This window comes from Bombus pascuorum, chromosome 2, assembly GCF_905332965.1.
Source record: "Bombus pascuorum chromosome 2, iyBomPasc1.1, whole genome shotgun sequence".
Classification (NCBI taxonomy): Eukaryota; Metazoa; Arthropoda; class Insecta; order Hymenoptera; family Apidae; genus Bombus; species Bombus pascuorum.
In genome coordinates, this window is record NC_083489.1 from 9,954,525 (window position 1) to 9,966,851 (window position 12,327).

A 12,327-nucleotide genomic window follows, 5' to 3' on the forward strand; every position below is an offset into this window, starting at 1 on the left:
GCGAAGAAACGCGATTACCAGGGTGCGCTTCCGGTTACGCGATGCGCATCGGCCCCGGCACATTAATTGCTGGGCGCATTAAAGAAAGTCATTCGGGCTCTCTCTGGCCACGGAATAAGTAATTACCTCTTAATTAAGGCACTCGGGCCGAACATCTGTTTCTTGCGAATATAATCTGTGGTTGGTAACTCGCGTACATATCATTTGCCTCTTTTTTTCCCTCTCCCTCGAAAATAAAGTCCTGATTTACGACGTTGATCCCTTCGCGACGTGCTCGACGCCGCCACCGCGACGAGGACAAATTGCGCCCGTGTTACTTCCTTTCGCATTATCGCGTGAATTATATTTGAAGCGGCGCTTTGGCGGTGAAAAAAATCCCTGTGATTGCGACCGCTCGAAGCGCGGAAATATTGTTTATCTTTTTCAAAGCTTCGTCCTGGTTTAAAATATCTTACATTCAGTCGGGGATGCAGGACAACCATTTCGTTATGATTCCGAGCGAATGGCACGCCGAATAGTTATATTTAATATCGAACGTAACCGATCCAAGAATGGAAAATCGCGTACGAAGCGCGAGAATAATTGAAATTACTATTTAAACGATCGTCGACATTCGATACTTTGACAGCGTTAAACTGTTCGCTTTCTCCTACGTGCCCACACCTATCGAAACCGCGTTTGTGTTTTAGCGACGGCGCGCGCGACGTAATTATGCAAAACTGCCCGTTTTCCATGGCTCATTCGCGAGAGATATAAGAGGACAAATTTACGACGGGTCGTTTCGTAATTGTAAATTCAAGAAAGTCTCCGCGCAGCGTGCAGCTTTTTAATACGATCCAGGAGAGATTAAACGCGATACACTTAATACGCGGCCAGATAAATCAAACGGGTAATACGAATGTACGCGTTTGCGGTCGCGTGACGGCTCACTTAACAACTTCAACTAAATTTCATTCGCCTGGTTAAGAAAGCGACACGAAAAAAATTTCGCCGCGATTAAAAGCTCGTTAAATTGTACAAATTAATTTTTGCACGATTGGTCGGCGCGTTTCGTAGGATCCGTTTTCAGCTGGCGAGAAAATGTCTACGAAATTAAAGCTGACGATAGCGTCATCCAGAAATAATCGCTGCTCTAAAACGTGACACGACTTTATCGTTATCACGTGTCCACATCTCGTGTACCCACCAACGATGCTTCAAGCAACTTTATGAAATCCAATTACACCGGTCGTTAGGGTCGTAGAGAATTTGCGTGAAAGAAAAATATTAGTCGCCAGCTTTTCGCTTTCTCCCCGGTGCACTTTGAATAGCCGACCCCATTATGAAGCGGGTTTCGCGATCTTGCGAACGTATTTCAAGCGCCTTGCGTGTACCAGGTAATTGTTCGCGTTGTATACTTTTAACCAACGGCGAGTAAGAATCGCGAGCAAAGTGTGATTCGTTTTCGTACGCTACTAGCGTCGAGCTCGACATCGCAAACCCATGTAAACTCAAAGAAATTTTCGCGAAGATTCGTTTTGTGAAACCGCTGAAGAATCTCGAAGGTATAAAGATTAAATTATCAACGTGTATTATATTATGTATATTGTTATATATAAGGTAGTTCTAACGGAAGTTTCTCTGGTTAGCGTAACTATCCACGCGGAATAGCGTTACATGACTGGTCGTTCCATTTCCATATTGCGAAATTGTAGACACGCGGCATCGAGTCGAAATCCTTACGTCACTTTACGATCGTTTCACGAGCGATCTTCGGCTCGCGTTAATATCTCGATCGCGAGCAATGGTTTCATTAACGTACGCGGATATTCGCGACGCGTCTGATTGATAAGGGGGATTATTAGGCACGGTATTGAAACGAAAGATTCGCAAACGGTTGCTGATCCACCTGTATCGCCATAGACCGTTTGGCTGCGAATTGCTCGTTTGTCTGTTACGATACATTTGTATCGTATAATGCGGCGTAACGTGGGCACACACGCGAGATTTCATACATTGCCACCCACGCGTTACCCATCGAACGTAACGCGACCTCGTTCACTGTTCAATTAATGCAAGAATTCTTGTCAGTTACACGACCATATTTCCGCTAATGTCGTCATCGAGAAAACGAATCTTTTCATTATTTACTAACAACGCATCGTCGTGCCGTATATTCGCAAAATACTCGAACAAAATTTCGGATAATAATTCGTATTTGCAAAACAGATCGAATATGAAACGTTTATCAATGATCGAGATGGGTTTAGGTGATTTTAGTTAAGTTTAAGATAATTGATCGTATATAAGCTAATTTTACACGTATACACCCGTTCGTAATCTCCGGGTGCTTTGATCCACACGAAACTGGTTTTCGTCTTCCGCTGAAAGTTCTAGCGAAAAAAATAACCTTTCCTTTATTCTGGTTGTTCCACGGAGCTTGCACCAAGTCTATTCTCTCTAAGAATGTTTCATTCGCCTTGAGGCAACCGAAATAGTGCAGACCTTGCCGCAGTCGCGAGCACGACCTCGAAAAAACGAAATGCGTGAATAGCGATGGAAGTGATACCGAGTAAAGGAAACTGTCTCTACTCGCTAATACTCAGGCTAATCGAAAGAACATTTGGGAATGTGACTCCGAAGGATCGACTGCCGACGCTCGCACAAACGCCGATAGTTTATAAATAATTTTTATGCTATCTACGTATTTGATTTCTCTTTCGATATCCCCATGTAGGGAATGAAACGGACGTATTACGGTGCCGGTTTGATCAGTATCCGCGAAACGAGGTTCCACGGAAGTAGCAGCCACCCCCTATGCCAGCGCGGAACAACGCCGCGAGCCAGTACGTGTTTATATGGCCGTTTCAACGCCGGCGGAAATTTACAGCCGGCGATCGTAAAACCCGGAGATGCATTTATACGCGGCGGATTTATATGTTTACAGCGTGCGCCGAAACCACGGGGTGAAAAGGGACTCCCGTCGAACAAGAAAGACGGGACAGAATTATGTATGGATCGACACGCTTCCCCGGGACCAACTTTCATTTGCGCACAACCAACCCGTCCAGCTACGAATTCCCGCTCGTTGTTTCGTGGGAATCCACCGTAACGGTACGCTTCCAACGAATTCCGATCGATTCCACGCTTTTTTTTCCATTCTTTCTCCGTACGTGCTCTGTTAATCGATTCTTTTCATAAGAAATTTTAATCGCATTATCTCGAGCTGCGCCCTTTCGTCATTTGTGACCCAGATGTGTTTTTCTGTCGTCGAAGAATTTTCCAAGTTTGAAGGAAACGAGAGGATGATAGTCGACGCGCGTGATTTGCCTCTCAATAACGTCATACAGTTCTCATAAAAATAGTTTGCTGGAACCGGAGCAAAATTCGAGGATCGTAGCAGGCTCAAGGTAGACAACAAAAACACAAAACACGATTTTTCTATTTAGTTTTCTCCGTTAACTTGTTGGCGGTTTTTGACGAGCATACTCGTCACAAAGAAATGACAATATTTTGTACTATGACGAGCCTCGTCGGTAATAAAATTAAAAAATAAAACAGTCATTTCATTGCAACTTACTTCTGTATTACAACAATCACACATACTCTGTGCTTCACGAGTATACTCGTCGTCCCTTGCTTCTTGCGACACATTTCAGGTACACGCTTTTCAAAGTTTTCAAAGAGATCGCAACAGCTAACTGGTTAATGAATTTGTGTATTCGTTGGAACAATGTACCTAGTGTATGTAACTCTCATTAGGCTGTATCGAACCAATTAGTTGAACGAACAAAATTGAACAGTAATTGTTTTTTCGAAAACGCGAACGAAGAGGACGTTCCACTGAATTTCGGATACAAATATCGCTTAAAGACAACATGATGACCGATGTAACCGCTTTGGATTTCATTGCCAAACGATTGCTGCCTACGTTAGAACGAACCGGCTCTCGGTATGACGCGTGATCTGGTCAAAACGAAAGAAGGTCCAGCGGACAATTACGATTCTCCTCGGCACCTTGATCTAGTCACAGATTTACTGACGTCATCGTGCGGACAAACAGCCAACTCGGATAATTTCTTCTCTTTTTCCTCCTTTCCTCTTCTTTCGTGCTTCTTACGCGATGGGACCACCGTTTTTATTTTTGTTCTTGACGGGATTCTGACGTTCCTAGTCGTTCCTAATAATCACAGCTCGCCGACTGCTCGTCGGATTATTATTTTTGTCTATCCGGGTCTTCCGATTACAAGCGTTTCGTGTCGCAGGTTTTACGTTTCTATCAGAGGATTAGTTAGCTCGAGAATAAATAATTCACGAAAGCATTTCAAAGTTCGAAGCGAGACTGTCTTCGAAAAACTTGATCGCACTATACGACGTGGGCAACGATTTCGGAACTCTTCTAATAGAAATGGATTAAATCGTAAAAGCGAATTCCAATTATATCCTCTGCGACGAATCGCCTCCAATCTCCAGCTAAGCAAAGGATCTCTGATCCTAGACAGGACGAACGATACCTGAGCATCGACTAAAACCAAATAGAACTCAGGAAGATGGAAAGGAAAGAACGTGATCGCGAATAGTAGCAAGAAAACGAAGTCGTATCGCCGTGGATCTCGATAAACGTTTTAAACCGAAAGGAACGACGGCGTCGTTGATGGGGCAGGCGACGCGTGGCGCCGTCGTATAATCAAATTAGTTCAAAGTTATAAATAATGTAATTGGTTTGCCTCCTGGTGCGAGGCAAGCCGCGAAGAGATGGACAAGGGAGAGCCAAGTCTACGCAAAGAGAACGAACGTCAGAACAAGAGAAAGAGAGACAAAGCTGTGACTGGCCGAAGACAAGGATAAAAAAAGAAACACCTCGAGCTACCAACGAATCCGTGTACGAATACAAGAAGAAAGGGGAACGAGCGAGACGATCGATAGACCAACGTCTAGAAGAAAAGAGAAGAGGCAAAAGAGATGAGACCTTTACGGCACGTGACACTTACGTCAACATGAACGGACATCGGAGGATTAGGCCGAAGCTCGATCCAGCTTTCCATTCACGCGTTCTCGCGTAGAATGATTTTCGGTGAATGGACGGATTATCCAACTATTCGACTCGTCACCGTGGTGCGTTCACCTCGTAATCCTGTTTTAAGCAATCGTTCCATGTTACCGCGACTTCGACGACACCCGTGGATAGCTACCTATACCAAGGATTCCTAGAGACTTGAAGAGGAGCTGGCATGATCCTACCTAAGGAATTATCACGACCGCGGTTCGTCAACATTAACGAGTCGCTGCATCGGAGATGCGACATAGTTCCCTGCCATAGTTATTTTTAATTGCGGCTACGACTGCCATGGTATAGCTTCATCCGCCTCGCCAAGAATAAGCCGTGGGTTAAAGTGTTGGGGACCCTGTTAACCATTTGGGGTGGGATTTACCTTCCGTTTGATCGATGGAACGCGAGTCTGATTTAAGATGCTGCTGAAGGAGGAACACGTTTATCACCCTTTTAGTATCGTAGATCATAGTCGGTCGCGCAAGATAAGTGTGCTTACGTTACATTAGGCAGGTTGTTCGGTGACTTATCTTTGCGAGGAATTAAGTTGACTGTTCCCTATGTTCCAACCTTCTACTTTAGATGATCTTTATGGTTTTCATGTCACGCGTGTCTATTACTTCGTATGCTTTATTCTCTGACTCATTCGCCATCAGGAATAAAGAAAGAACATTTTGCGCAGGGACAGAGATCATTCATCGCATGATAGAAAATACGTATAGACGTAAGCAACACGTAAATAGAAAAATCAAACAGCCTAGATACGTAACATTCAAAGTATCGGGATTAAATAAATAAGGGAGCACAGGACGAACGACGATATCAGCGGAGATACAAGGAACTCGGAAATCGAAGCAATCTCGCCTAAGAGCTTCCAATTCTACCTATGTCGGTTGGCACAAAAAGGAAGGAGTCGCATCCGTGGCAAAGCGGGATATAAAGTTGGTCGTCATAAATAGCATCGAGGGGTACCGCGGCGGTAATTAGAATTCATTGCAGCGGATCGCCGCCACCAGCATCGTCGTTATTGTCCGACGAGACAAACTGGTCTCGGTGAATCGGCGTCCAGGCGTTTCGCTTCCTAAAGGGAAATCATTAGGATCGATCCGCGTGATGCGTTTACACGACGATCCCTCTGGCAGCGTGGCCGCGATCGTAAACGGGAAAGATCGAGTCGCGGCTCGAGGAATCGGAAACTCGATCGCCAGTCCCGATCCGGTTTACCCGCGTGTCGATCCTTCCTTACTCCTCTCGATCGTTTTCGAGTCGCTTGAATTATTCGAACCTCGTGACTTTCAAACGACTTCTCGCTACCGGTTGTCTCCATCTTCCCTCCTCCCCCCTTGAACGTTATCTCCCTGCGACCGTTCAATTAAACGTTCAATTAACGAGCTTTCGTCGCGTTTTGACCGACGCGACGTCCCGTCTCGGATAGTCGCTAACGTAAATCGTCCCGTTAACGATCGTCAACGTCTATTTGTCCAACGAACAGACAAGAATGTCAACCGAAAGACAGGCTCGCGAGCAGAATCGATTTAATGGTTCGAGCGAATTTATCGCTGATTTTTCTCACTGACGGTACGATGAAATTTATTTAACCGAACTCCATTTATTGCAACGAAGCGAAAGAAATATCGTAATATGTTGAAAAAAATCGACGGACGAATATTTTACGCGGCCGATTTTACGAGGAATCATAGATAGGTGATAGAATCAGCGAACGCTTGTTACACGATTTCTCCGATAGGTTTGGATAAATAGATTTCCGTTGTAGATCCTTCTCGAAGGATGTACCCGCGCGATTTGTTTTAAGGCTTTACGGTGACTTTAATCGGTATTACGAAACCGGCCCTAAATCTGTCAGTGAATTCTAATCCAGACGCGGCTGACGCGTAGGCGTTGTCAAATGGCAACGCCGAACGTCTAAGCCGACGCTGGTCTGAGAATTCGGCTTAACTATTTCGGGTTCTAGTGTCGACGATGCCTGTTTACGACGATCTCGTGACCGATTTTTACACGATCCGCGACGAAACACAAGGAATTCCTTTGCTTACCAACTGTCAAGACAAATGCTATCGGAAAGTCCCTCGAGGGTTTTGCCGACGATCGAGCTCGTACATCGGTTTCAAGTTTGCGCACGTTCCTCCAACTGTAACCAAAAGGATGCCATGTAACTATCTGACTTAGAAAATTGTATTTCGAACTGTCGCTCGAATATACAAAAAAAAAAAGTCGGTCGTTGCATCACTATCGTTTAAACGGGGGCAAATATAACTGTTTAAAAAATACAACCTACAAACGTAACCTCTAACTCCGACAGTCATTATATAGAAGGTCGCCTAATTTTCGCTAATGACACCAATTTTACAATTTCGGAACACGTTCCATCGAGAAAAAAGATCTGTATTATTTTTAAAGATGACCTTCGAAGAAATGCTAATATTTATATTCGAAAATATAATTTTCTGAAATAATATTTCATGGAGATAGGAGGCAAATACGTCTTAGCAAACCGTTCCGCGTACATTGTTGCGTGTCACGCGACAAAGCAGCCAACTCAGCTGTATAACAAAAACAGGAACGCGAATCGGGCAACGCCAGGGATTCGGAAAGGGCAAATTCCAGCCGACCAACCAATAAATCCACATACAGGGTGTAAATCGCGAGCTCAGCCAGTCGGAAGTTAATAATCCAGAGCAGTGCCTGACGACGTCGGACAGGTGCTGTTGCCCGGCAACGGTCTCTTCAATTTTTGGAAATGCGTTCCCGCGCCCCGAGATTCCCCGCTTCGTGACCGAGACGATCTTTATTTCGAGAATCAAGAATGTGATAACTCGAGCACGCTGAAATAATTCATACCGGACCGGACGTACGAAACATCCGATTACGCCATACCCAGAATACGTAACAACCGAAATTCCTCGCACCTTCGTCTAATGTCAGCCGACTAAATTGCCGCATTCCTCGACGTATCACGCTTTAAACGTTCATTCGTATAATACAATTTCATTGAAATATCCATGACGAAACTACAAATTCGATTATTGATTATAGAATCATCGAATAATTGTATTTTCTGTTTGATTAACGACGTTAGCAATTACGTTAAAATTCCCTTAACCGAATATCAAAATTGTCCTGTGTGTTAAATGTCTGTAGAATCCTGCCTGGAGCTGTGCGTTTCAAGGAACAAGCAAACAGGTAATCAGAAAGAGGGCTATTTTTTGCGGCGAGCAATTTTCAAGTAGCAGAGCGGAGCAGCGCCGGCCGATTTGACGAGTCATTAAGCGAACGCGACTGTAAACCGAAAGACCGACGGGTGCACAAGTATTTGGCAAAAGCATCACTGCCAAGTGGCGGTCTTATGTCTTCAACAGATACTTTTAACATAAACGTTTACGTTTTCTGTTTTAATGATTCGAGACATTTGGCAGCGGATGACAGGTGCGAAGTCCGCGATGTCCGACTAAGCTTGAATTAGAAACGAACGCCCAAACGGACATCCAAACACGAACAAAACCGCAATACGCTGTAAACCGTTTCGCCCCATAAATTTGCCCACCATGCGAACGTACAATTTACTGATCGCCAGCCTGCCGATTAAATAATTAACAATCCCGATAAATTACCATCGCAGGTAGCTTTGACTCTACCACAGTACGATCAATGATTTCGAATTATCGCTTATCGATGCTTTCGATTCCAACTTATTGCTACACGCTTCGTTCCTCCGCCAACCAACCGATTCCGCGCTACGAAAATTCTACTCGCAGCGCGTGACCACCGTCCGCATCGATCGAAACCGATTAGAGTAATCGCGATCGTTGATCTTATCGGCTATTAGCCGTCACACCTGCGTAAATCGTCGTGTAGGTGATCCAGAGAAATTGTCCGTATTTGTTATTCGACGTACGAAAAAGCTTTTTCGTTTTGTACGACGAGATGGTTTCTCAAAAATTCGTCCGCCTTTCAAACTTTTCAAATCGCCCTTCTAAAATCTCAAATATCTACGTTACAAAACGCTAAAAGCTAAGAAATGCACGAGGTATCCTTGGAAATGGTTAAAAGACGAATGCATAATATCGAATAACATCAGCTGCGTTGGATTCGTGTTCGAATCGTTCAAGCTTTTCGATCTGCCCCCATAAAAATCGCAAATAAATGGTAAAATGCCAAAATGTATGAATAAAAGCATCGTTGAAAGTGGTTAACTGAATGCGATTAGTAAAACCAGCTGTGACGAATTAATACTTACTCAAAAATACATACCTGCCAAGCGATATTTAGCTTTCCTGCTTAGTAAACCATTGAAAGGAATCACAAAAGCGTGCATGTGCGCAATATTAGATTCTAAATAGACGGCGACGATGAAAGATCCAATTTCGAGGCACCTTCCGTAACGTCGTTAGATGGAACGCGTTTACTTAGGTGCCGAATGAAATTTCACGCTTTGCATCGACCGAAACGGCCAACTTGTTCGCCAGCGTAATAACTCGAAAGGGTTAAATTAGCGCATCCGGGAAGAAATCGCGATCGAAACGGTACAAAGTGAACGTCGCGGTTGCTATTACCTGCGTCAAAAGCATGAAAGTGGAAGAGGAACGGGATACGGACCAGCGCACTCAACAGCGCCCACTCGTACGCGTTATAACGACGTTTTGTTACCTGCTATCTAGCCATCAGCCAAACAGCTTTTCACCGAAACACTACAATGTTTCTCGTGTGTTGCATCGCGAACAACTCGCACACAACGTCGCTCTAATGAACATGATATACACCGTGTAGCACCTGTTGTTTAAATATCTAAACAACGTTGCTGCGTGTCCACTTTGATAATAAATCCTGTTGCTAGAAAACAAGTTTACGAAATCTACATTCGGTGCTTATTCTGTCTCCAAGAAGACGTATTCGTTGAATCTCTGCATTCAGAATTATGTAGACCATGTTTAGTTAGTTTCAAGTAGGCGATGAAACGAATACAAGAGGAATATTTAGTGGAAAATTACACCAACACGTTCCGCTTTTTAACTGAAGGTCTCAGATTTGATTGAAATAGAGTAAAGAAGAAACGTTCGATTGTCTGACTATAAACTATACGGACGGTCCGATCGTGACATTCCTCGTTCTACTGTCAAGCCAAGTTACTCGGATTGTTCTTCTTTCCTAACTCTAATAACCCAAAGACAGCTGCCACGCAGGAACAGCGAACGAAACTTTCCACGTAGCACGGTCGACGCTTTAAAAATAATCTTCCGTCAGCGGGCATTTTTTAATCGGTTGAACAGATGCCAAAACACGCACCTGACGTGAAAACCGACGATCGTCATCAGGCTCGTTGATATCGATACAATTTCTCGTAGACGTATGACATAATGAAAAATGAAACGATGGATGCAGAAGAGACGCAATGTGAAAGCGACGAGTGCAAAATCTTCGGTCGCGTTATTACGGCCGCTTCAATTTGGCAGTCGACGAAACTTGGCACGAAGTACAACTTCATTTTCGAGATCGGTAGCGACGATAGCTTATTACACGCGACAAGGGTTTTTACTTGGTGGTCAGAGGCGCCACACGAGACGAGTTTACGACACGCCTCTCTTATTCTACCTTGAAGAAAAAATTCTTTCTTCGATTTAACGGTTGATGGATAACATCGACGCTCGATCCTGACTCGATGTTGTAAGTTGTAAAAGAAGCTGTTTATGATAAAAAGAAGAGCTCGATATCACGGCAAAGCGGTGACAAGGGGGCCAACCGTTGAATCATCGACTAAGAGACAGTCGACTGAATAAAAATCCTTTACGACAAATACAAATTACCGATCGAACACTCTTGCCGATAAACTCGGAGCCCTGCTGGAAATTCATTTCGAACGAAATGGCAGGCCACGTACGGCCATCGTAAAACAAGACGATGAGCGTGTTCGACGACAGAAATTATGATCTGTTTACCAGCGGGAGGATATCGATCTCGTTGTGGTTACTTCACGAGAGAGAAAGTTGGATTATCGCCGGACGCTCATTCTGTACGTTTCGATAAAAATATGATTTATATTCGACCAAGCCAGAAGGATGAATATCGTGTCCTTGACTTTATTAACGACCGCTCAACATTTAAATTTCTGTCACAGAAACTTTTAAACATCGTAAGTGTATAATAATTCTACTGTCGTCAACCATCAGATAAAATATAACAGTACGATGGAAATATTCGTTTGATGTTGTAAAATATGCTCCAACAGTTACTTGGTATCAGATATGGCAACTTAGTATGACATTGTCGACGGTCAAACAGCGAATGTAGATATAATCATGTAGAAGGAATAAAAATAAACTACCATTCAAAGAATTAGATTCAAGAAAGGTTCATTTAAATCCTCTAGTTCCTCATACCAACGAGCATACCTCATGCCTTCGTTAATGCACCACATTGCATCGCAGTCTGATCGCAGCAGCTCTAAAGAGACTGTTCGTAGGACAGCGCGAAAAAGGCGAATTACAATTCAATGAGTGGACGAGTGCATTGGCGAACGCGACCGCTCGAGGGTATCCGATGCATTAAATCACGAAAATCGCGCGAGCTGCCAAAACGACAATAATACTCGTCGCTGTGCCGACCTACGCGTCTTGTACGCCTTTCGCATAATAATACGCCAAAGCGTAATCTGTGCCAGCTTTGCCCACTGCCAGATTCAAAATACCGCGCGACGAGGAAAAGGGTTTTGCGCTCTGTCGCGAAATTGACAACGTGTATAACAAGCAAAAGAACAAAAAAAAAAAAAATAGAGAAATGAAATTGAAAGAATAGGACGAAAAAAATTATAGTTTGTAGGAATTATTTTTCGTGCGATTGTATTTAGAATTTATTAAATTGGAATAATACATAATGGAAGATTCGAAAGGAAATTTAACATAGAGGGAAAGCTAACTGATGGCAGAACTATGATTAGCAGTAGAGTCATATCTTACTTGGTAATGAAATGCAAGCAAGTGTGACGACGTCAATGGACTCTATCCAATTTCAACAGGTGAATACCTCTTTGATTACATTATGTTCTTAAGTTGTCACGAATATATGTATGTGCATTAGGAGTAGAATAAGCAGGTTGGTTGAGTTCCAGAACGCTTCGGTTCGCTGAGAAACATAGTTAATGCACTTGGTTCGATAAGAATATTCGACTGACCATGTAACAGGTCACCCTCAATACCAGAACCACCAAACGAGAATTTTTTCAAATGGAAGATGAAAAGTTGCTCCAAAGAACATTCTGTTATTGAAAGAAAAATATATTTTCTCCA

At 43.6% G+C, this 12,327-nt stretch overlaps 1 protein-coding gene across 1 annotated transcript in view; it reads right to left on the reverse strand.

Annotated features, from left to right (window-relative positions):
- LOC132916384 (myocardin-related transcription factor B-like) overlaps positions 1-12,327 on the reverse strand; it is a 248,310-nt gene that overhangs the window by 233,020 nt on the left and 2,963 nt on the right. The window contains exon 2 of the mRNA XM_060976309.1: positions 7,084-7,178. The gene's annotated coding sequence lies outside the window, so the exon portion shown is untranslated. The remainder of the gene's footprint in view (positions 1-7,083; positions 7,179-12,327) is intronic.